The 23,530-nt window shown below is 44.6% G+C and overlaps 1 long non-coding RNA gene across 1 annotated transcript in view; it reads right to left on the reverse strand.

The window, feature by feature from the left end:
- Nucleotides 1-23,530, reverse strand: part of LOC138259218 (uncharacterized) — a 143,391-nt gene that overhangs the window by 108,214 nt on the left and 11,647 nt on the right. Inside the window, exon 2 of the long non-coding RNA XR_011198674.1 lies at nt 17,084-17,160. This is a non-coding gene — a long non-coding RNA (uncharacterized lncRNA). The remainder of the gene's footprint in view (nt 1-17,083; nt 17,161-23,530) is intronic.

The raw sequence follows: 23,530 nt of genomic DNA on the forward strand, positions 1-23,530 counted from the left end.
CTACAGCAGGTCTTACAGCCCTGAGGCAGGGTGCATTATACTACATGTGTGGACATATCTGCCCCTGCTGTGTCTTTGTCAATTCTTAGATATAATAAGTGAATAGGGAAGCCATGTTAAGTACATTGCTGGACACTGGTCACTACGTGTTTCCCAGCTACATGATGGCTTCACTGAAAATAGGGATTTCTGATGGATACAACTACCTGTGGATTCCTCACCTCATGAATACTCCCATGGCGCCAGCATTCGACGGAAATCTTCTTACTAGTCTCTGCACGTCGACGAGGACGTCACTGTCTCGCACGCGACGCCGTCTGACGTCATACAGGCAATAAGAGGTCCTCGACGACGTGCAGACGTCAGTTCCCTTTTTTCCGTGCATTCGAAACGGTTATCTTCGAGGGAGCAACTGTTACTCTTGCGGTTACAGTGTATATCTTGCTGCGTACTCTTTCTCTGTGGAAATAATGTCGCAGAGAAAGTCTGGATTTAAGCCTTGTCGTGAGTGTGGAGGCATGATGTCGGTGACGGATCCTCATTCCGATTGCCTTTGGTGTTTGAGCTCCGACCACGACGTCTCGACTTGTGATTCATGTCAGCACATGAATCCGAAGGCCCTTAAAGAACGCGAGGCGAAGCTGTTTATGGCCAAGTCAAAGGAGAAGCATCACAAGAAAAAGTCTTCTCCAAGACATCGGCGTCATCGAGACTCCCGGCGCCGTAGAGAATCTCGGCGTCATTCAAGGGAGGCTCGTTCCAGGTCTCCGGATCGGCGCCGAAGGACATGGGAGGTCAGCCCCACGGTGACGCCGCATCCTTCGACGCCGTTGCCCTCTCCGGCGTCTCCAACTTCGCCTGGACAGGCGTCGGTGATTGAGGTATTGGAGCCTCAAGTGTTTTCTCCGGCGCAGACGCCGAGGCCGGCGTCGGGGTCGCCTCCGAGTCAGGCACCCCAGTATCCGGCTTTTCCCACCCCTGGAGCTGATAGTTCCGCATTCTTGAATGCGATGTATGCCATCTTCCAACAGATGGCTCCAGGGGGTGCTCCGGCTGGGCCTTTGGCCTTTTCTTTGGGTGATCCTGCGCCTCTTCGGCCGGCACCCTTTATGCCCTTTCTCCCGTTTGGGAACGTGGGCTCGGCGCCAGTGTCGGCGCCGGTGGCCGCTCCGGTGGCTTCGGAGGGATTGGCCCCAGGGATTTCCATCCCGTCGACGTCGAGATTTCGGCCTGTGACTCCGGTGGGTCCATCCGTTTCAACTGCTCTTCAGTCGGCGCCGAAGTTACCTGTGGCGCCGGATGCGGCGTCGGTGGCTTCGGAAGATCGGCGCCGATCTCCGACTTCGGCGGAGGTATTGTCGACTCCGCGGATTGAGCAACGACTGCATTCAAGGAGGCGTGCTCTCCGGGTACTAGAAGAGCAGGAGTACCAACGAGCCCTAGAGGAAGGAGAGCTAGAGGACTCGGGTGATGGGCTGCGTGGACTGGAGTCGGCCAGTGGGCTGGACACTTCCCCTGAGTGGGACCTTTCGTCCCCGGGGGAATATACCGAGGAAGCTGCTTCCTTTCATACAGTGGTACGGAAGGCAGCTAGTTTTTTGGACCTGCCTTTGCCGGTGGTGGAGGCGAAACAAAACCTTTTGACAGAGGTGTTGCATCCGGCCTCAGCCGCGGCGGAGCCTCTATTACCTTTTAATGACGCTCTGCTGGATCCGGTTTTAGAGGTGTGGAAGAAGCCGGCATCTTCCCCAGCAGTTCACAGAGCCGTGGCCAGGAGGTATCGGACGGCTCCAACTGATCCTGGTTTCCTATCTAGGCACCCTACGCCGGAGAGCTTGGTTGTGCAGGCCTCCTGTTCGTCCAAGTCAGCGCCTGGTTCTTTTCCGACGGTGCCTGGGGACAGAGATTCAAAAAAGCTGGAGGCGCAGTCGAAGAAGATTTTTTCGTCCTGCAGTCTGGCATTAAAAGCCACCAATGCAACCTGTATCCTGGGGAGGTATATTCATGCTCTGATGGATGACATCTCCTCTTCGTTTACAGAGCTTCCCCAGGGTCTTTTGGATCTTGTCTCTGATGCCCAGGCTGCTGCGACCCAAATTATCCAGACGGGACTGGATACCACCGACTCGGTAGCCAGAGCAATGGGCACAACTGTGGTGGAAAGGAGACAGGCCTGGCTCCGTAACTCGGGCTTTTCGGCAGATGTACAGTCCACATTGTTGGATCTCCCATTTGATGGGGACAAACTGTTTGGGGCTAAGGCTGATTCGGCCTTGGAACGGTTTAAGGAGAGCAGGGCCACGGCTAAGTCGTTGGGACTCCAAGCTCCTTCTTCCACGGCCTCTTCCAGATTCTTCAGGAGGTTTCGTGGATTTGGGCGTGGCTCTTCCTCCTCTTCCTTTCGGGGAAGATATCAGCAACCTGCCTCTTCCCATCCCTATAGATCTTTTAGGGGGAGGGGTAGGGTCCGCACCAGGGGAGCTTCTCAGCAGCACTCTGCCTCTTCCTCATCCTCTGGCGGGGTGCAGCAGGGGAAGCAGCCTTAGGCTTCCACCATTTCCCACTCACTCCTCTCCTGTAGGGGGAAGATTACAGCATTTTCTCACCAAATGGGAGACTGTTACGTCGGACACTTGGGTTCTCAGTGTTGTGGGAAAAGGCTACACCCTTCCCTTTCGGGAGTTTCCGCCCCTCATCCCGCCCCGCCCTTCGTATTGTTCACAAGAACACCTCCTGTTGCTAGAACAGGAGGTAGAAGTCCTCCTTTTAAAGGGCGCGGTGGAGTTGGTCCCGGAGCAGGAAAGGGGTCAAGGAGTTTACTCAAGGTATTTCCTGATTCCCAAGAAGGATGGTCGTTTGAGACCAATTCTGGACCTGAGGATCTTGAATTTGTTCCTCAAGCAGGAAAAGTTCAAGATGCTGACCCTAGCACAGGTGCTTTTGGCGTTGAATATGGAAGACTGGATGGTGTCTGTCGACTTGCAGGATGCTTACTTTCATATCCCGATACTCAAGTCACACAGGAAGTATCTCCGGTTTGTGGTGGGATCGCAACACTACCAGTTTGCGGTCCTTCCGTTTGGTCTTACTTCAGCACCTCGAGTCTTCACGAAGGTGATGTCGGTGGTTGCGGCAGAGCTCAGAAGGAAGGGGATAGCAGTATTCCCTTACTTGGACGATTGGTTGATCAAAGCCAAGTCCCCGGAGCTTGTGTTGCGTCATCTGCAGTCAACAACCCAGTTGTTGTTCGACCTGGGCTTTTCGGTGAACGAGCCCAAATCTCACCTAGAGCCCTCTCAGCGCCTCCTGTTCATAGGGGCAGTACTGGATACAACATTGGGTCGGGCCTTTCCTCCGCCTCAGCGGATTCAAGATATTCAGGATTTGGTTCCAATGTTTCGAAATGGAGCGGTAGTTCCAGTCCTCAAGGTCCTTCGTCTGCTCGGTCTTTTTGCCTCCTGCATTCAGTTGGTCACGCATGCTCGCTGGCACATGAGGGCTCTTCAGTGGTGCCTCCGAAGGCAGTGGTCTCAACACAGAGGGGATCTCGAGGGTACTGTCAAGATCTCCAGAGATGCTGCTGTGGATTTGAAGTGGTGGATTGCAAGCAACAATCTTTCACAAGGAAAGCCGTTCCAGCAGTCGCCACCAGTGGCCACAGTCATAACGGATGCTTCCACTCTAGGGTGGGGAGCTCATCTGGGGGATCTGGAGATCAAAGGTCTTTGGTCTCCAGAGGAACAGATTTTTCACATCAATCTGTTAGAGTTACGGGCTGTACGTCTGGCTCTCAAGGCCTTCCTCCCTTCCCTTCGTGGTCAGTCGGTACAGGTCCTAACGGACAATACTACCACGATGTGGTACATAAACAAGCAGGGAGGAGTGGGGTCGTACCTTCTCTGCAGAGAAGCTCTTCGACTATGGTCCTGGGCAAAGGACCATCGGATTTGCTTGATAGCAAACCATCTGGCCGGAGTTTTGAACGTGCGTGCGGACAGTCTCAGTCGCCACTTCTCGGCAGACCACGAGTGGCGTCTCCATCCAGATCAAGTCTGTTTAATCTTCCAGAAGTGGGGGTTTCCACGGGTAGATCTGTTCGCCACTCGAGAGAACGCGCATTGTCCGTTGTTCTGCAGCCTTCAGTATCCGATGCAGGAAGCGTTGGGGGACGCGTTTCAAATGACCTGGTGCGGCCAGTTGCTTTACGCGTTTCCTCCCATACCCTTGATTCCTCGAGTATTGAGGAAGATTCGCCAAGACCGGGCTCTAGTAATCTTAATAGCTCCGGATTGGCCAAGGAGGGTGTGGTACTCCGACCTTCTCCAACTCTCAACGTGCCCGCCGCTCCATCTCCCTTTCAGGGCAGACCTCCTCTCACAGTGGCAGGGGCAGGTTCTACACCCCAACCTCCAGAGTCTGCACCTACATGCCTGGAGATTGAACGGGGCAACCTGAGTTCCTTCTCTCTCCCGCCTGAGGTAGTGGATGTTATATTAGCCGCCAGGCGACACTCCACTAAATCTATCTACGCTAATAGGTGGTCTAAATTTGTTGCGTGGTGTGGAGAGAGGCAGATTGATCCCTTACATGCTCATCTATCGGACGTTTTGTCTTTTGCTCTATCTCTGGCGCAGAAAGGTTGTGCAGTGGCTACCATTAAAGGTTATTTATCGCCCTTGTCAGCCTTCATATGTCTTCCAGACCAACCATCTTTATTTAAATCCCCTATTGTTATCAGATTCTTGAAAGGTCTTCTAAATCAATATCCTCCAAAGCCATTCGTTATGCCGCAATGGGATTTGTCCTTAGTCCTGACTTTCCTTATGGGGTCCCCTTTTGAACCTATGCATTCTTGCCCCTTGAGGTATTTGGTTTTAAAAACAGTCTTCCTGATAGCTATAACATCAGCAAGGAGAGTGAGTGAGTTGCAGGCCTTATCAGTAAAACCCCCTTATACAACTTTTTATGGGGATAAGGTGGTGTTGAGGACCAAGGCTGCTTTCCTCCCGAAGGTTGTTTCACCCTTCCATTTGGCTCAGGCAATTACTTTGTCCACGTTCTATCCTCCGCCTCATCCTTCCAAAGAGGAAGAAAGACTGCACCGTCTGGACCCAAAGAGAGCGTTGAGCTTCTTTATCGATAGAACAAGGGATTTCAGGCTGGAGGATCAGCTGTTTATTGGATACGTGGGCAAGAGGAGAGGAAAGGCAGTCCACAAGAGAACACTATCCAGGTGGGTTGTTCTTTGCATTAAAATATGTTACTCTTTGGCAAAGAAGGATCCTCCTGAGGGCATTAGAGCTCATTCCACCAGAGCTAAGTCGGCCACTTCGGCCTTAGCCAGAGGTGTTCCTGTGGTCGACATCTGCAAGGCCGCAACTTGGTCGTCCCTTCACACTTTTGCAAAACATTACTGTTTAGATTCTGAGGTTAGAAGGGACGGCCATTTTGCACGGTCAGTGCTGCAGGATTTCTTGGTTTGACCATTTAGGCACCCACCGCCGGGCGTGGTACTGCTTTGGGACTCTATTCATGAGGTGAGGAATCCACAGGTAGTTGTATCCATCAGAAGAACGAGTTACTTACCTTCGGTAACGACTTTTCTGGTGGATACATTAGCTACCTGTGGATTCCTCACGGTCCCACCCGCCTCCCCGTTGCCTTTATGGTCTTGCCAAGTAATCCTTGAGTGCGCTCCTCTTGGTCTTTGAGGGTGCAATAGATGTATATATAATATATTTATATATATATATATATGTATATGTGTATATATCTTTATGTATATACTTGGTGTGTGTATATATTTTAAAAGAGAGAGTTTTATATATATATATATATATGTACATAAAAAGATTTACAGTTATTCATACAATGTGGTGTATTTTACAATATAATGGATGTTGCCTTGCTCTTTCATTGCATTGCCTGGTTGTTCTCATGCACGTAAAAAATGATTGGTACTGACGTCTGCACGTCGTCGAGGACCTCTTATTGCCTGTATGACGTCAGACGGCGTCGCGTGCGAGACAGTGACGTCCTCGTCGACGTGCAGAGACTAGTAAGAAGATTTCCGTCGAATGCTGGCGCCATGGGAGTATTCATGAGGTGAGGAATCCACAGGTAGCTAATGTATCCACCAGAAAAGTCGTTACCGAAGGTAAGTAACTCGTTCGTTTGGTATAAATCATCTCAAGCCGACACGAAATTTAGAAATCTGCCATCTTGGTGATGGCATAATTAGGAACTCTGTGATAGGGTTATGCCCACGTCCCACAGGAAGTGGTCATAAAAGGGGGCATAGTGACCCCGGGGGTAAGTAGCCCGTTGGATACTACCCTACACTCCCCTAAATCCCCTAACCCTATATTCAGAATTTAGGGGAGCCTTTGGCACCAGAAAACCAGATCATGTTGACCGGAAGACAGAAAGCGGACACTCCAAAGATGCAAAAGGTAAGAACTGAATACCGCTGACTGACTTGGTGTCAGCCGACTTCGACAACTGTGACAAAGACGCCTTGCCCTGCAGCTGCTTGTGCCTCCAGAAGCCTGGAAAGACTGCAAGCCTTCACCCCTGCACCAGGAGCCCCAGTGGAGTGGCGGAGCTGCTTCCCTGCATCTTGCAAGCACCTAAAGAATAACTGAGAGGACTCCGGACCATCAAAACATGACACCTAAAAACACAACTGCACCTGTGCCTCCTAGCCAGAGTCAGACCCTCCGGAGACCAAGTCCACCTTGTGTCGTCTCACTGTGATCTTTCCGACAATACCTGCAGCCTCTTTGTGCAGACCCGCCATCCACCACGAGTGACCTGGAGACAGACCCAACCCCTCAGGACACCCCTGCATCTGGCTGCTCTGGATCGAGGACCAAGGGTGTCTGTATGTCCCCCAGCATCATGAGACCTAAGCCCACTTCTTGACTTGGTTGGACTGGCTGCCCAGTCCGCACCTGCAGCCTCATTATGCAGGCCCTTTCTATCGTGACCGCACAGGTGACAGCAACCTGATCCCTAAGGACACCTCTGCACCCAGTTGCCCAGGCCTCAAGAGAAGAGGACCGAAGGTCTCTTCACGTCTCCAAGCATTGCAAGTCTTGAACCCTCTTGTTTGTTCACCCAGACTGGTCCTCCAGTCTCTGCCTGCAGTCCCTTTCTGACCAAACCGATCCCCATTGACTTCGGCAGGGCACCTGTCTCTGAATGGCACCTCTGCACCTGGCCTCCCCAGAGAGATGCCCAAGGTGACCTGTTTGTGTGACCTAGGCCCCTGGCCCATACTCACCTGAAATCTGGAACACTGGTGCTGTAAGTCACTGCTGAGTCCCTGTTTGATGTATATGTTTTTCCTCAATAGGTTAACATTGCAGATTCAGAAAATTGCATTCGATTTTTCAAAACTAAGAATTTCTACTGCAAAAACATACTTATCTGATCGTATTGATTCTAGTGCCTAAATATATACAAAGATACTTGTTATTTTAGTGTGGATCTCCTCCTTGTGTCTTGTGTGTCATTTATTGACTTGTCCTACTCCATATGTCTAAACACTACTTTCTGATAAGCCTAAGGCTGTTTAACCACACTACCCCCTAAAAGAGCACCTTGCGATTGCTAGAACAAGCCACTGGCCTACCCATAAGGGAACCCCTGGACTCTTTGCACGGTATACCTCAGTTTTGTATACCATAGAAAGAGCCAGCTTCCTACATTTAGCATCCAGTTTCAGGATCAGGGGCCTTATGGAGGTCCCAAAGGACTATGATGGTGGAATAGATAAACCAAGTCAAATCACTTACACCAGACAACGTTCAAAGTCAAAACCATGTAGATTTATTTAACATTTTGAACCATTTCCAAAGATAGAAATAGTCTGTTCCAATAAAAATGCAAATATATTTCAAAATGCAAATGCATAGGAGTTAGCGTGGTGTAACAGAAACAGCCATATTCTAAATAATAGCCAAAACCAAATACAGTATAGCACATGGCTACTCACGAGTCAAAGAGCAAATTGTCCTAGGGACTGTTCAGTTTAAGGGCATGAAAAGGTTCTGAAAAATCTCTAAGTAGTGAGTCAACAAACAGACTAATGTGAAGTCTGCCCTTTAAGTAAAAGGGAAGATTCTGGGAAATATTTCAAAATGAGCATGTTATGTAGTTTTCCTCACAGAGAAATCGCACTGCCAGCATAGTATAAAACAAATGATACATCACTATATCCAATAATAAAACAGAAAATACATCACATGGAAAAATACTTCTGCTCTAATATTAATTAATAATCCTGCGTTATACTAAATAAGAGTAAACAAAGGCACATTTAAAATTCCATGCACAACCTGCACTAGCCAGAGGAAGTGACCTTGTAAAGATACAGTAGAGCTCTTTTCCTTCATCCAGGAGCATTAGGAACATATTATAGCAAAACAGCTTGAATTAAGAGTATTTTACAAAATGCTGAAGCACACATTTTAACTTGACTGCAGAGAAACAAGAAAATGCACTAAAACTGAAAGTGAATTTGAGGCATGACTAGACCTCTCAACTTTAACAGCATTCTCGAATACAGCTCAGTTACAATATATGTGACCCATGTATTTGTTAATTTAAAGTTCACCCATGGGGGAGAGGGTTTGGCATTATGGTCAGAGTTGTGAACTTTGGAACTGGGGGACCAAGTCCAGACTTGGCCTGTGATTCTGAGCAAATCACTTCATCTCCCCATGTCTAACTAAAATAAATTGACCATGTGCAATGTAACTGATGCTCGTGTACAGCTCTCCGATAGCTTCTATTGTAAAACTGCTAAAATAAACATAAAATGCCTGCAGCTTATTGCAAGTATTAGAAGGTACACAGTGACTTCTATTGACGGTGAGTGAAATTGCACTCTGGACTTCACATTGCATTGCCGTAAGTTAAAAGGAGGCATAGTATTCTGTAGCAGTTGTAAAACTACGTTCCTTTTCATATATATATATATATATATATATATATATATATATATATATATATATATATATATATATATATATATATATGTATAGGCGCGTGTCAGCAGTGCATCCATGTAGTACATTTTGCATTTTTTGCTCATTTGGCATTCTGGAAAAGGCTTAAAACTTAGCTTTTCTAGATTATTAGATATTGAATAGTTTGTATAATGGTCTAGATTTTCGTTGTTATATCCAATATTTGATCGCCTGTTTTTATATTTCACTAGCTTCTCTTTGAAGAGGAATGTACTATAAAAGTGTTTAAAAATATATATATATATTGAATTTGCTGAATGCTTTTCGGGTGTCCTTGCACAATCTGTCAAATTGTATTTTTGCGCTCACTAGTCGCAAGCCACCAAAAACTGGGACTTTTTTTCAGAAACACGTAGAACAGTACTTGAATGGCCAAACGTATTATTTCTGATTGTCACGCCTTGGTACCACTTTACTACACAAATCAGACAGAGTTCCACCTAAGTTTTGATTCTATGAATACATTCCATTTCAGGAAAACATTCACCACGAAAGTTCAAGCCTTCCTCTATTATCCAGTGTGTTAAACAGCCAATCGCGTCCACAGCTATACTTTGATACCAGGATTGTCCCTTTCACTGTGTGCAAATGAGGTATCATTGTTTAATTCACCTTACCACTATTTGCATAATCTGTGCAACGTTACCCCATTTGTTCTAGCTATCCGTGCAGACGAGCCACGAAGTCTGTCCCCTAATCCTCATCTTTGTCACATTTCTTCCCAAATGATGATCACGTCCAATTCCATCACCTTCCAGTAGCCCAACCAGATAGCCTCCGCCCTAACACACATACACACCTCACCACTTACCACCACAACTAGTTGACTACAGTGCTTAATTTGTAAATAAAGAGGGGCCGGTGCTCAAAGCCCTCGTCTTAAACACTCGGCTCCTGCAATTAAATGTGTGAGCACGGAATACTGAGGCAGCGTAATCCTGAATCCATCTGGGTCCTCTTTAATCCATTTACAGTCTCTCCCAGCCCTTCAGCTCACTCTTGCAGCTTTCTGCTTTCTCCTTTCATTACGCTTTTTCGTTTTTTTCTTCCTCCGTCTTTCCCATATGTGCCTTTTGCTCGCAGTAAATGCTTGAGGTAGAAAAATAAGCGCCGGCCCTCAAAGATAGGTGCCGGTGCTCTGCACCGGAAACAACAAGCACAAATTAAGCACTGGTTGCCTATCTTCAAAACTTTTGCTGTTTCTTTTGAGTACGTACGATATCACATTCTTCGGTTCCTCAACTACCTATACAGCCACCTTTGGTGGCACTTCTATAAACCACTTATTCAAAACCACCACAATCATCATTGACAAATCATAACCATTCACCACTTTCAGCATATGAATCTTTTCGTTTCTAATGTACAATGAATAATAATCTCTTACTACATTCCCTCTATCCTTTTATGCATCCTATAGCAGTGATATTCCTGAAGTTTAAAAACCCCTCATGAAATTCCTTAGACAATTGTTATACTAGCTCCGCTGCCAATATTGATTGCCTCTTTACATCATAATCTGGCAACTTTTGCACAGTATCTCTTTAAAAAAATTGAAATATCTCTTGAAGGTCATGCAACCATACATTCTTTCCATCTTTGTTAGCAAATTCCTTAAAGGGGCAGTCGCGTTTGAAAACCTGGTAATAAACTTGGCTTAATGCTAAATGAAGCTTAAGAGAGATCAACATTGCTCCTTGCTTTCTGGTAGTACAGCATTGTTGTTCACCTCACCACTCTGCCTTTGGTATTGAGCCATACATGTTCAATGTGTCCTTTTAATAGGCTTGTTGCTTGTTTTTTTTATTTTAGATTTTGACTTAACTTGAAGCCTGTTTCTAAAATAAGGTTCAAAGCTCTCCAAAATATCTGATGATGTTCTTGTTTATTTTTCCCATAGTGCATGCATTCAAACTAAATATGTCACACAGCATGGTTTTGCATCCCAATCCACTTGGTGGCATACTGACAAACGGCAGGTATAGAAAACCATTCAGCTTTGGGTACTCTTGTCCACACATCTTCAGTATTAAACGTCGGGGCAGGTGAATCAGTGTGCCCTCATTTTCTTGAATTGACCTACTTTTTCATCTGTTACCGTTGGGTAGAACCGCTCTGAGGCCTCAAATGGTTCAATCATATCGGACTTAAATAATTTGCCAATTTGTCTTCAGGGAGATACCTTCCGTACTTTGTGCACTCTGGAAATCACTGCTTGCTTTAGAACAGTTTATTGTTTGAACCCTCATATTTTGCCTACTTTGGTTGTGAGTATCTTGAGCACGGATGGAGCAAAGATTTATTATTCTTTAGTTTTATCAATTATCTGTCAAATGTTTGTCATTTGAATCCAGTTTAAGTCCTATACACAATTCTTTCGATTATCTTCATTATAAAATACAACACTCTTCTCATCTACATCTCTTACCTTTGGGGTTTCTCTTCTTGAATGCTGTATGTGCCTGCAGATACACTCATGTTGGTAATCTGAACAGCACTACTACATCACAGCCAACAGTGATAAAATACAGAAATCATCACATAGTTACATAGAACGGCCTCATATCAGAGGTCCTTGCCACTGCACCTTTTCATGTGGTTCAACCACAGTGGTTCCACCATACATCCCATATCCTATGATACTTGTGTGGGCAGCTACATGCTTTGTGTACTGTTAGACCAACTTGGACACAAATGCCCATTCCAAGTGTCCATTCTTCAAACCCTGGTGAATCAGGTGCAGTTCAGTGTCTGGCAATGTCATGCTTTGCCACCAGTAGGCCCATTGCCACAAGGTGGCAAATGCCCTCACCTTCCACCCTATCCTGCTCCATCGCCAGTATGAAATGCTTAGGGTCAAGGATCAGAGGGTATGCCACTATTCTGCTTAAAGTGATGTTTATTGTGTCCCAATTGTGGGCAATCCTTGGGCAGGTCCAGGCCCTATGAAAGAAGGTTGCCCAATCTTCCTGTGTTGCAGGGTAACTTAAGAATACAGAAAAAGACAGACTCCTCTTGACAATGTAAAGACAGCTCTTTACTGTCACGAATGGGAGAGTGGCAAATCCACACAAGTAACAGCCAGTCTCAATCTGCTGCTTCACAGGCAGCTTCTTTCATACAAAGTCAGACAATACTTTATTACAAAATACAAACTGTGAATCATTACAGTTATACATTAGTTATAGAAATAACATCATGCCACCTCTGATACTATAACCCTAACCTTTAACCTAATTCACTACACATCCTTTATTGCAGGTCTAACAATGCCTAACAATCTAACTATTCTCTATGCCTGAATACATGTGTATTTGTATATGTGTTTTATTGTTTTGCTCCCAAGATCTTATCAGATTTTGTGAACCCTATGGCTAATTCAATCTCCTTCCTGCTCCTATTCTTCAATTCACCTTCAATCACATTCTTGTTTGACTAGGACAACGGAATATGTACCTGTGTGCTAAAGCCATACATTTCTTCAAGCTTGCCACACAAAGGTTTTCCTTCAACTACAACCTTGTAGGTCATGCATTCTACTTTCAAGTGAACTCTTCATTGCTCTCTCTCTTTAGCATGGGTTTTTGACCTTCCCTGTTCTTTCCCCACATATACATTGTGTGACGCTTTCTACTGTTGTCTGTTGTGGCGCTATGTTTTCACATTTCTCATAACCTGCCCCTCTCTAGCTGATATTTCAACTACTGGATCTAAAATTTGGCCTACACTTAGCACTAGATGATATATGTTGCCCTGAGGATCTACTACTTGTGTTGGTATCCTAACTGGAAACATCAGAAAGGTGGAACCTGTCGTCTACCTTGAGGGCAGTGGTGGTGGGGGTGTGGAAAAATAGTTTCTCACCCTTCGTGCAACCACTGTTCATTTGACATCAGGACAACCATATTGAATATGGCATCCATTTTGTGAGTGTTTTAAACACTCCGTCGCAGAGGAAATAGGCAGAAAAAGATGCAGCTGGAAAGCAGCTACATCGTGCAATATGCCTAAGGCCGAATACCAGACCGGCCACATACCTGCGGTTAAGCCAATTTTGAGAAAAACTAATTTCCACGGAATAACCTGCAATTGGAACAAGGTCATACCTGCCATTTACTACACACTATTATACGCTTCAGCTGTTTGCACATTTTTGTTTGTAAGCAATCTCCCACTCCTCTCCCCTGAGGCATACAAATGTTTTTATACCTAACTAGTGGAAAATGATTGAACCTCTGCCATTTGTTTGCATGTAGTAGAAAAATGTATAAAAGCTCTATGCTGCGCGAAGTAAGACAGACTACTCCCTAACCCGCTTGGTGAAGGAGCTCTCCCTTAACTCGAGTTATTGAATAAATCCTGATTATTCTCTACATCTCGGACCCCGTCTCTTTCCTTTTTTTATTATTATTTAACTTACAAGGCAAATTCAGAGGTATTTTAAATTATTTACCACATTTTGGTGCCCGAACAGGGATTTTCCCTTCTCTACACGTGCCGGTTTTGCCGGTTGCGGGTTTTTCCCCTACTTTTTCGCGACGGACTTTAGGTGCACCCGGTGGGGATTTCCCGCCGAACTCCCTCGGAGACCTAGGGGCGGACCAGCGCCCGGCATACACATGAGGCGGTGAGAGACGCGGAAAGTCCATACCCGAGTGCGACAACGAGGAGAAGAGGAGTCCGAGACGTCCGAGATCCCTCAAAACGCGCAGCGTCTGGATTCGATCGAAGAATAACGAGTTTGCTTTTCGGTGAGTACTGCTGAAAAGTATCAAGACGTTTTCTGTTTAAACAGAAACGGTACAGATATATATTAAGAATGTTATTATTTACTAAATTCAAGTATCGGGCAAAAGAGAAAAAATTGTTAGAGAGGGCGATTGCACTCCCACCCAAGGACACTCCAGCTAGGTTCAAGTATAACAAACATGGTATGCCCGCCATTGTATTTTTGGACCTATGGGTAGAATATACTAGTCAATTAACGGAACGATTCAAATGGCCAAGTATGGGGACTTTTGATATAGAAAATGTCCTCAAAGTAGAGGAACAGTTGTTCAGGAGAAAAGCAAGACAGGGCCAGTTAGAGGCCATAGAATGGTGGAGGAAAGAAGCCCAACGGAGGCAAGAGAAAGCGCAAGGAAAAGTTGAGAAAGCCCAGAGAATGTCAGGAAAAAATAGGCAGGAGGAACTACAAGAGAAAGGAAAAGAGGTAGTTCTCGAGCAGATGATAAGGGAAAGTCAAGGAAATGTTACAGGTTTATACCCCGTACTGCCAAGTTGTGAAAATTCCTGCCCCGATAAATCAAAAAAGAATCCTCTCCTTCCCAGTGCACCTATGCCCCCTGATGATTCGGCGCTTATAGACTTATTAGATGTGCCACCCCCATATTCTACCAATACAAGACCACTCTTACCTGTACATAATCTACCACCATTGGTTTCTCCTGAAACTGTTGAGGATCTCTCCGAAGCCGTGAGATTTTTCTCTATAGCAGAAAAGGATAAGAAGGACGAAGCGGGAGGGGGAGAACCAGAAGGACAGTGCCCACACGATCCCTTATCCGCGATATACCCCGCCTTAGGGGACGAGGGAAAAAGACTAGTTGCCATTTGGAAAAAAATATAAAAGATCCCCGCTGTACAAAGTAATATCAATGGTATGCTAGAATTCATGTTAAGAGGGGGCGACTCTACTCCCTACCAAGATGCCCTGAAAGAAAGAAACAGAAAACAACAAATGTATATATATACCTTCATGTTATATCTATTTGCTCGATACTTCCAATTTAAGAGATTAAGAAATCTGGCGAAATTAGAAGATTTAATGGAAGAGGTGGCGGAGGAAGAGGAAGGGGGGGGGATAAGGGAGAAGGAGTGGATTCCAAATTAAACAAATTATTAGATCTCATGAGGGAACATAGACATAAATTTAAAGAAGGAACGGTAACTCCAGAGAGGAAAATCAGTAAGCAGCACCCTGTACGATGCGTACCACCCCTAGGGGATAGGTTTGCTCCCCTACTCGCGTTATATGAGGAAACTGAGGAAGCTCTCGACTGGTTCTTTGAACAAGAACCTCCATTGACAGCCGAGGAACAAGAACTGGTCCGTACTGCTACCCTATGGACTTCACAACCGAAGATTTATAATTCGGACATTATAGCCCAGTTATACTCTAGTTTACCCCTCACCCAGCGTAGGTTAGCAAGTCTGTACATGACACAACACTTGATGACACTGAATAGAGTTTTCAGACCCCATCAATCAGCCCTTGAAAACTTGTTATCCAAATGTACTTCCTTGGCCTTCTTGCAAGATCCTGCACACTTCCTTAACATATTTTTAGATGCAAGACAGGAATATCATGATGAAGTGGCTAGGACACTCCTTCGGGCCCGCCATACTGATTATGGGGAGAAAGAAATGTATCGACAATACCCTCTCAGAGAGGTCCATCCTAGAGTAAACGCCGCAAATGAATTGCAGAAAGTTTTTGTGTATACACCTCTTACTAAATTAGAAATAATGAAAATGAAAGAAATGGTACCACCGCATTCTAAGGATCCTGTTGGGTTTTTTACGGAACTCACAGACGTCCTTACTATGGGAATATATACCTGAACAGATCTAACAATTATACTAAAAAATGTGCTGCCCCCAGGTATTTATGAGAAATTAAGGGGACAAGACTGGTTAGTGGATAACGCTAATTTGAATTGGGCCGCCTTAGAGACAAATGACAACGCCAGGACAGCTGGAGCTGACATACCAGATGATGTGAAATTAGCACCAACCCTCATTCTTAAAGTGTTGCCACAACTTCTTACCACAAGGAAAGAGGATTGGGATGCTATCTCCGCCTGTAAACAAAAGCCAGGTGAAGATATAGGGGATTATTATACGAGATTAGAGAAATGTTTCACTGCCAATAGTGGTCTTAAATTAGAAAGTGATTCATATGCACATCTTTTTGTATCCAAATTGGTGGAAAACAGCCTCCCGAAGTTAAGGGAAAGAGTTCAGAAGGTAGAGAGCTCCTGGCAAGCACAAAGTCCCTCCTAAGTCCTACGAATATTACAATACCACCAAAACAGGATAAGGGGGGAAGAAGAAAGCGAAAAGGTTAGGGTAAAGGAGACTAAGTTAAGAGCACTAGTGGCACAAACAATGATGCCCAAATCAGGGCCACAACCTCAGGTACAAAGAAAGGTTAATAATTCTAAAGGTGTTTGTAACTATTGTAAAAAACCAGGACATTATGTTAAAGATTTACAACGGAACGTTACGTGCCCAATTCTAAAACATAATGTGGCCACTGGGAAAACTGCACCCAGAATACATGATCCTCGAGATCAGTACAGACCTCAAGAAGGAACGCCCCAAGAACAGAATCAGGGAATACCAAACACAACGCAAATGTACATATCTGATGAAAATACTGGATATGCCGATTTCCCCAGTTTTTTATGAGGCTGCCCAGGGGGGGTTGAGGATAAATTGCCCCTTATTCCTATACCTGTGGACCAAACTGGTCCATATGTAGACGTTCACCTCCTGGGACAAGACAAGAAATTCCTATTGGATACAGGGGCAAGTAAGACAACGATAGATCATAATGAGCTCCCACAAGCTCCACTTTCTGGAAATAAAAATATTTCGCTGGGTTTCTCTGGTCAACCCATTACGAGTAATACATCAGAGCCACTACCCTTACAAATTGGCCCCCTTACCACTACGACAGATCTTCTCTTGACTGATGCTTGCCCCAAGAATCTATTAGGAATAAAACAATTGAAAGAATTAGGAGCCATAATAGTGTGCTCCCCCCAGGATGTGCGTCTGTTCCTTCGAGATTTCAAGGGCCATTATACAGTCAGAGATTTGGATCCTCGATTGGCCCACCTCCCAGCCGAGTTGTGGGCCACCAGTCCCACATCGGTCGGGCGGATGGTCATTACGCCCCACAAGATCATTTTAAAGGAGGGAGCCATGCTACCACGACTCCGTCAATATAAAATGCCTCCACAAGCTGAGAAAGACCTTACCTCCATTATAGAGGACCTCATCACTAGTGGAGTGGTGATCGAAGTACCATCAAATACCGTGAATTCACCTGTATTACCTGTGGCAAAGAGAGTACAACAAGGAGAAAATATCAACTATAGACTTGTGGTAGACTTACGGGAATTAAATAAATGTGTTGTGGCACAACATCCTGTCGTACCAGACATATCTACCCTTTTAACAACAATTGATTGTGAAGCCGCACATTTTACCGTTATCGATCTCAAAAACGCGTTTTTCAGTGTACCAATACATGAAGACAGTCAATATTTGTTTGGGTTCTCATTATCCGGAAGGAGTTTCCGGTTTACCCGAGCTCCTCAAGGATTTACTGACAGCCCGAGCATCTATAGCCAAGCCCTAAAAAGACAGCTAGACACTATACAAATGCCTGATCAAACAGCCCTTCTGCAGCATGTCGATGATATACTCATTACGGCCAGATCTAAGCAGTCATGTGTAGAAGCTTCATTATTGGTATTAACATTCTTGGCTGAAAATGGCCACAAAGTGTCGCCAAAGAAATTGCAATTCTGTCAACAGCAAGTGACCTACTTAGGGCACTTGCTGTCAAAGGAGGGAAGGCAGCTAACAAAGGAGAGAATACAATTGATACAAAATATACCACAGCCAAAAACACAGAGACAGGTACGCGAATTCATAGGACTAACGTCCTACTGCAGACAATGGATACCACAATTTGCACTAATATCAAAAGCACTTGTAAAATTGACGACATTAGAAGCCAGCGCGTTTTCCCAGCTTCCCTGGACAGAGGAACACACGCTCGCTTTCAAAACATTGAAAGAGGCGATGTGTCAGGCCCCGGTGTTGGCCACCCCTGATTATCATAAATATTTTACACTATTCGTCACTGAAAAGAATGGGACTGCTCTATCGGTTCTGACACAAGAGCAAGCTGGAAAACAAAGACAGCACAAGCTCTACCCGCATGCCTGAAGGCTGTAGCAGCAACAGCTCAAGCTATTAGACAAAGCGATGCTATACTATTGGGACACCCTTTGATAGTACGAGTCCCCCATGCAGTAGAACTATTGCTTAACAGAACACAGACACAACATCTAACAATAGCAAGACTGTCAGGGTATGAACTGACACTTTTTCAACCTCACATACAGATCTTAAGATGCAATACCCTGAACCCTGCCACACTCTTACCCATTCACGAGAACATAGATGAGGTACATGATTGTATGGAAGTGATTGAACAAGTGACAAAACCACGAACAGATTTAAAAGACACTCCATTACCAGATGCAGAAGAAAATATTTACGTGGATGGTTCCTGTAAAAGAACAGAAAAGGGGGAGATAAGGGCCGCCTATGCTGTTACCACAAATACTCAAATTTTAGAAAGTAAACAGATACCCATTCTCTCAGCACAAGCGGCCGAGTTGATAGCATTGAGCAGGGCCTGTCGATTGGGTAAAGGAAAAAATATATATATTTATACTGATTCACAGTACGCTTTTGGAGTAGTACACAATTTTGGAACATTATGGAGAGAAAGAGGATTCATGACATCGCATGGATCAAAAATACAACATGCAGACTTGATAACACAATTGTTAGATGATATACATCTACCAGAACAAATAGCTATAATAAAATGCAAAGCACACACAAAGGGGACAGATCATGTTATATTAGGAAATGCATTAGCAGATCAAACAGCTCAAGACAGGACACAGAAAGACGTAGAGAGTACGCTGCATCACGGTCCCGAATTTATGCATATGCAGGTCACACGAGATATAACTATGGACATCCAAGACATACAGAGTCACGCCACAAATGAGGAAAAAGAAAAATGGAAAGAGGAAGGAGGGATACTAACTGATCAAGGATGGATGACATCACATAAAGCAGTATGGTATCTTCCCGATGCCATGGTGCAGATTATTATAGACACAATACATGGACCAGCCCACCTTGGGGAAAAAGCTATGCTAGACGCAATACAACATATATGGGACAATAAACATCTTAGGGCAGCAGCCAAACAAAGAGTCCAAACATGTATGATATGTTGTCAGTATAATATTGGAAAAGGCACAACAGTAGGGGCAGGAGGATTTCATCCTCCTGAACACCCTTTTGAAGTTATACAGATGGACTATATACAAATGGAATGGTGCAGAGGACAGAAGTATGTACTCGTAGAAGTATGTACATTAACACGATGGACCGAAGCTTATCCTGTACCTGACTATACTGCCAGCACTACAGCTAAACAATTGATTAAGGAGTATTTCCCTAGGTTCGGTCTGCCCCGAGTTATATATTCTGATAATGGTCAACCATTCTCGTCTGAATTAATGAAAAAGATATCGCTCCTGTTGGGATACCAGTGGAAATTTCACTGTGTGCGTCATCCACAGGCAGCAGGCCTGGTTGAGCGACATAACCAGACTTTAAAAAACAAGATGGCAAAGATATGTGCTGAAAAGGGAGTTGATTGGATAACTGCTTTACCTGTAGCACTGTTCTATATGAGAATGGTCCCCCATTCCAGGATAGGATTAGCACTGTACGAGATAGTTTTTGGAAGACCACCTAACATATGGGGGATACCTCGAGCTAAGTCTATAACAGATATTGAAATGCCTGTACTGACTGATTACCTGGCTTCCTTGATGTCTGCACTTCAATCTTGTCGTTCACAGGTTGCAGCCGCATTTCCTGATAATACTGAGCCCAAAGAGCACCAGATCAAACCAGGCGATTGGGTTTATATTCGTAATTTTGATCGAACAACACCTCTTGAGCCTCGATGGAAGGAACCGAAGCTCGTTCTACTGGTTACCAGGACAGCTGTAAAAGTTGAAGGTCGTAAGGGATGGCTCCATGCCAGTCATTGTAAGAAACATTTTCCCAAGGAAAAAAGTGGACAGACATCGCCACTTCAGACACAACAGACCGCAGAACAATTGACATTACCCACAGAAGAAAGTCTCCATCAGACTTATAGATCTAAACTCAGGCCATCTACTCGAGCCCAGGTCAATTAAGTCCAAACAAGCTCTACTTGTTGGTGAAACGGCAGGGGCTCTGAGAAGTGTACCTGACAAAAATGACGATGGAGACAGTGAAGCAGAAGATGTTGAGAGACAAATATAGAAAGAAAATGTGTGCGGAAAGCAATTTTTGTATAATGATGTTAATGTTGTTTCTGGCAGCAGCAATGTGTTTAGGTTGGGTTTTACATTTAATTTTTCCATCTAGTCAACTCCCTATATTCTCACCCAACAGTACACAAGAACATACCTATTATGATCTTACGCCTCATGAACGGGCCCACAGATTAGCTATGCAAAATAACTCCTTTGTACGGATGTTACACTATACTCACCAGGTTGCCAATACTACCGATTGCTGGATATGCGGACAGATCCCCCCCTCATCAGAATGACGGAGGGATGCCATTGGTACCTTTTCCATTTTCATATAATGGTACCTGTGAGGCTTGGTTTGCCTTAATAACAGCGTACAATACCTCCAATTCCGCATGCCCTGAAGGAGATGCTCGGATATGTAAGAATGGGTGGCCATGGGGAGATCTGAATACCGTCCTTAATCAAGTCTGTTATCCCGACGATAATGGAATACCACAGGCTAAGGGGACTATATTCGAAAGTGAAGAGTATAAACAGGAGTATTGGTCTTCCAAATTGGTAAATACCAAGCCTAAAAAGAAAGGCGGACCAACCTCCATATCTGTTTCCAAAATGAAAGGACAGCTGTGTGTCCAGAAGACTGGTATAATCCAGGTAGGACACAGTGAATGTAATATTACTGTGAGTTTCGAGGATAAAGGCCAATCAACGTTTCCAGCGTCTAGACATACATATTTTGTCTATGGAGAGATAGCCTATATACGTCTTCCCCTCGGATGGGGAGGAAGATGCTATATATCTTTCCTATTGCCTCCCGTTTTTCTTGCCCCGCCGATGTATCATAAGGATCGCCTACTCCCTAATGAGAGGCATAAGAGATCTATAGATACTTCGGGGATAGACCAAACAGAGACTACCCTGGAACAGTATACAGACTTCAATAGAGGTTTCTTCTTCTTTATTGGACCGATTCAGAATAGTAAGCTTATCCGTAGGCTTACTCGAACAGTAGAAGCAGTTGTAAATCAGACTATAGCCGCTCTGGGAAATTTGACACAGGAACAATCCGCTATCAGAATGGTAGCGCTTCAAAATCGTCTTGTTCTTGATGTCATACTAGCAGAGAGGGGTGGAGCATGTAAAATTATCGGGTCGAGCTGCTGTGTTTTCATACCCGATAATGCCCCCTCTGTCTATGAGGCTATTTCTAGATTGCACAAAATTGCGTCCAGCTTACACCAGGATCCTGGCAACTGGACCTGGTCAGGATGGTTTTGGGGACTAGTCTCCATATGGGGCTGGAAATTGATTTCTGCTATTGGCATAGCATTGTTTACATTAATGGGATGCTGCCTGTGCATCCAGTGCGGCCCGCCACTCTGTGGATTGTGTGCTACCATGTGCATTCCTAAACCACACATCCAGAAAAAAGAAAATGTTAAGATTATGCTCCAAGATCATATTGATGATCTTATGGCCATCGAAATAGAGGACAATGGTTGCACTCTGGTGCAAGGAGGGAATGTGGAAAAATTGTTTCTCACCCTTCGTGCAACCACTGTTCATTTGACATCAGGACAACCATATTGAATATGGCATCCATTTTGTGAGTGTTTTAAACACTCTGTCGCAGAGGAAATAGGCAGAAAAAGATGCAGCTTGAAAGCAGCTACATCATGCAATATGCCTAAGGCCGAATACCAGACCGGCCACATACCTGCGGTTAAGCCAATTTTGAGAAAAACTAATTTCCACGGAATAACCTGCAATTGGAACAAGGTCATACCTGCCATTTACTACACACTATTATACGCTTCAGCTGTTTGCACATTTTTGTTTGTAAGCAATCTCCCACTCCTCTCCCCTGAGGCATACAAATGTTTTTATACCTAACTAGTGGAAAATGATTGAACCTCTGCCATTTGTTTGCATGTAGTAGAAAAATGTATAAAAGCTCTATGCTGCGCGAAGTAAGACAGACTACTCCCTAACCCGCTTGGTGAAGGAGCTCTCCCTTAACTCGAGTTATTGAATAAATCCTGATTATTCTCTACATCTCGGACCCCGTCTCTTTCCTTTTTTTATTATTATTTAACTTACAAGGCAAATTCAGAGGTATTTTAAATTATTTACCACAGGGGGGTGGAGGTCACCGTTGTCACCAAGTAAGGTCAGTCGAACCAAAACTGTCACCATGCCCGAACAAAATTATAAATACAGACAGAATCTCCTATGTGCACGACTAGGAGGTCAACCTCAGCTGTGGCGCGATTCTCCTTCCCTTTGGTTAGCTGTTTAGAAATAAACTTAGCAGCCTTGATTAATTCATTAAGGTAAACGTGCATTTCATCGTTTACCAATTCCGCTGAGCTTTCTCCCTCTATATTACTTCTAGTGCAGGGATTTGTACGTTCACGTGTCTCCCTGTCACTGTCTGATGGGGTGTCAGGTGATGTTCAGAACTAGGCGTGTTCCTACGGGAAAAGAGTACCAATGGTAGGCAATACAACCATTTCTTGTGCAATGTAGCACATAGCTTTCTGATTTTACTCTTCAGTAAGCCATTTAGGCGCTCATCAATACCATTACTTTGGGGATGATAAACAGAGGATAGTTTGTTTTATCCCTCATATTGTCGCAAGATGTGTGAAGATTGTATTAACAAAGTGTTTGTCATTCTCAGATCTTATCCCTTCTGGAATTCCCCATGGTGGATGCACCTCATGAATCAGAAATGTGGCAGCTGAGTTAGCATCACAATGGATGCATGGTCCTGTTTTAATCCATCGAGAAAAAGAACAAACTACAACTATAACATACCAATACTTATTGCACCTACCTAACTAGCATATCCACAAAGTCAATATAAAGAGCTTTAAAAGGGCTTTGTGGCTGTGAAATGGTAGAATTTATCAGTTTCAATTTAGGATTGTGAGAGAATTGTTGACAGACAATACAATTGTGAATTAAGCTTATCATGCAAATTGGGAACAGACCATTCTTTGTGTACTTGCATAGACAAATGATCTCTTGAAATGTGGGTTGGTAAATGCAACTGATCAACAGCTGGCTATCATAAGCAAAGCCTGTGGCATCACTGGCTTACCTATAGATAGCTGCCTTTATAATGTGTCATCCCCTGACTGGGAGCATCCTCTATCCTCTAGGCAGGGTGATACCTAAAGTTTTCTTTTCAAAAGCTCTAATCCATTTCCCTGCTCCCTCTGTAAGCGGCAGTAACAATTTCTTGAGATTCACCTTGTCCATTTGTGGCCAGAGAACATAATGGGT

This window comes from Pleurodeles waltl, chromosome 9 (assembly GCF_031143425.1).
Source record: "Pleurodeles waltl isolate 20211129_DDA chromosome 9, aPleWal1.hap1.20221129, whole genome shotgun sequence".
Taxonomy (NCBI): domain Eukaryota; kingdom Metazoa; phylum Chordata; class Amphibia; order Caudata; family Salamandridae; genus Pleurodeles; species Pleurodeles waltl.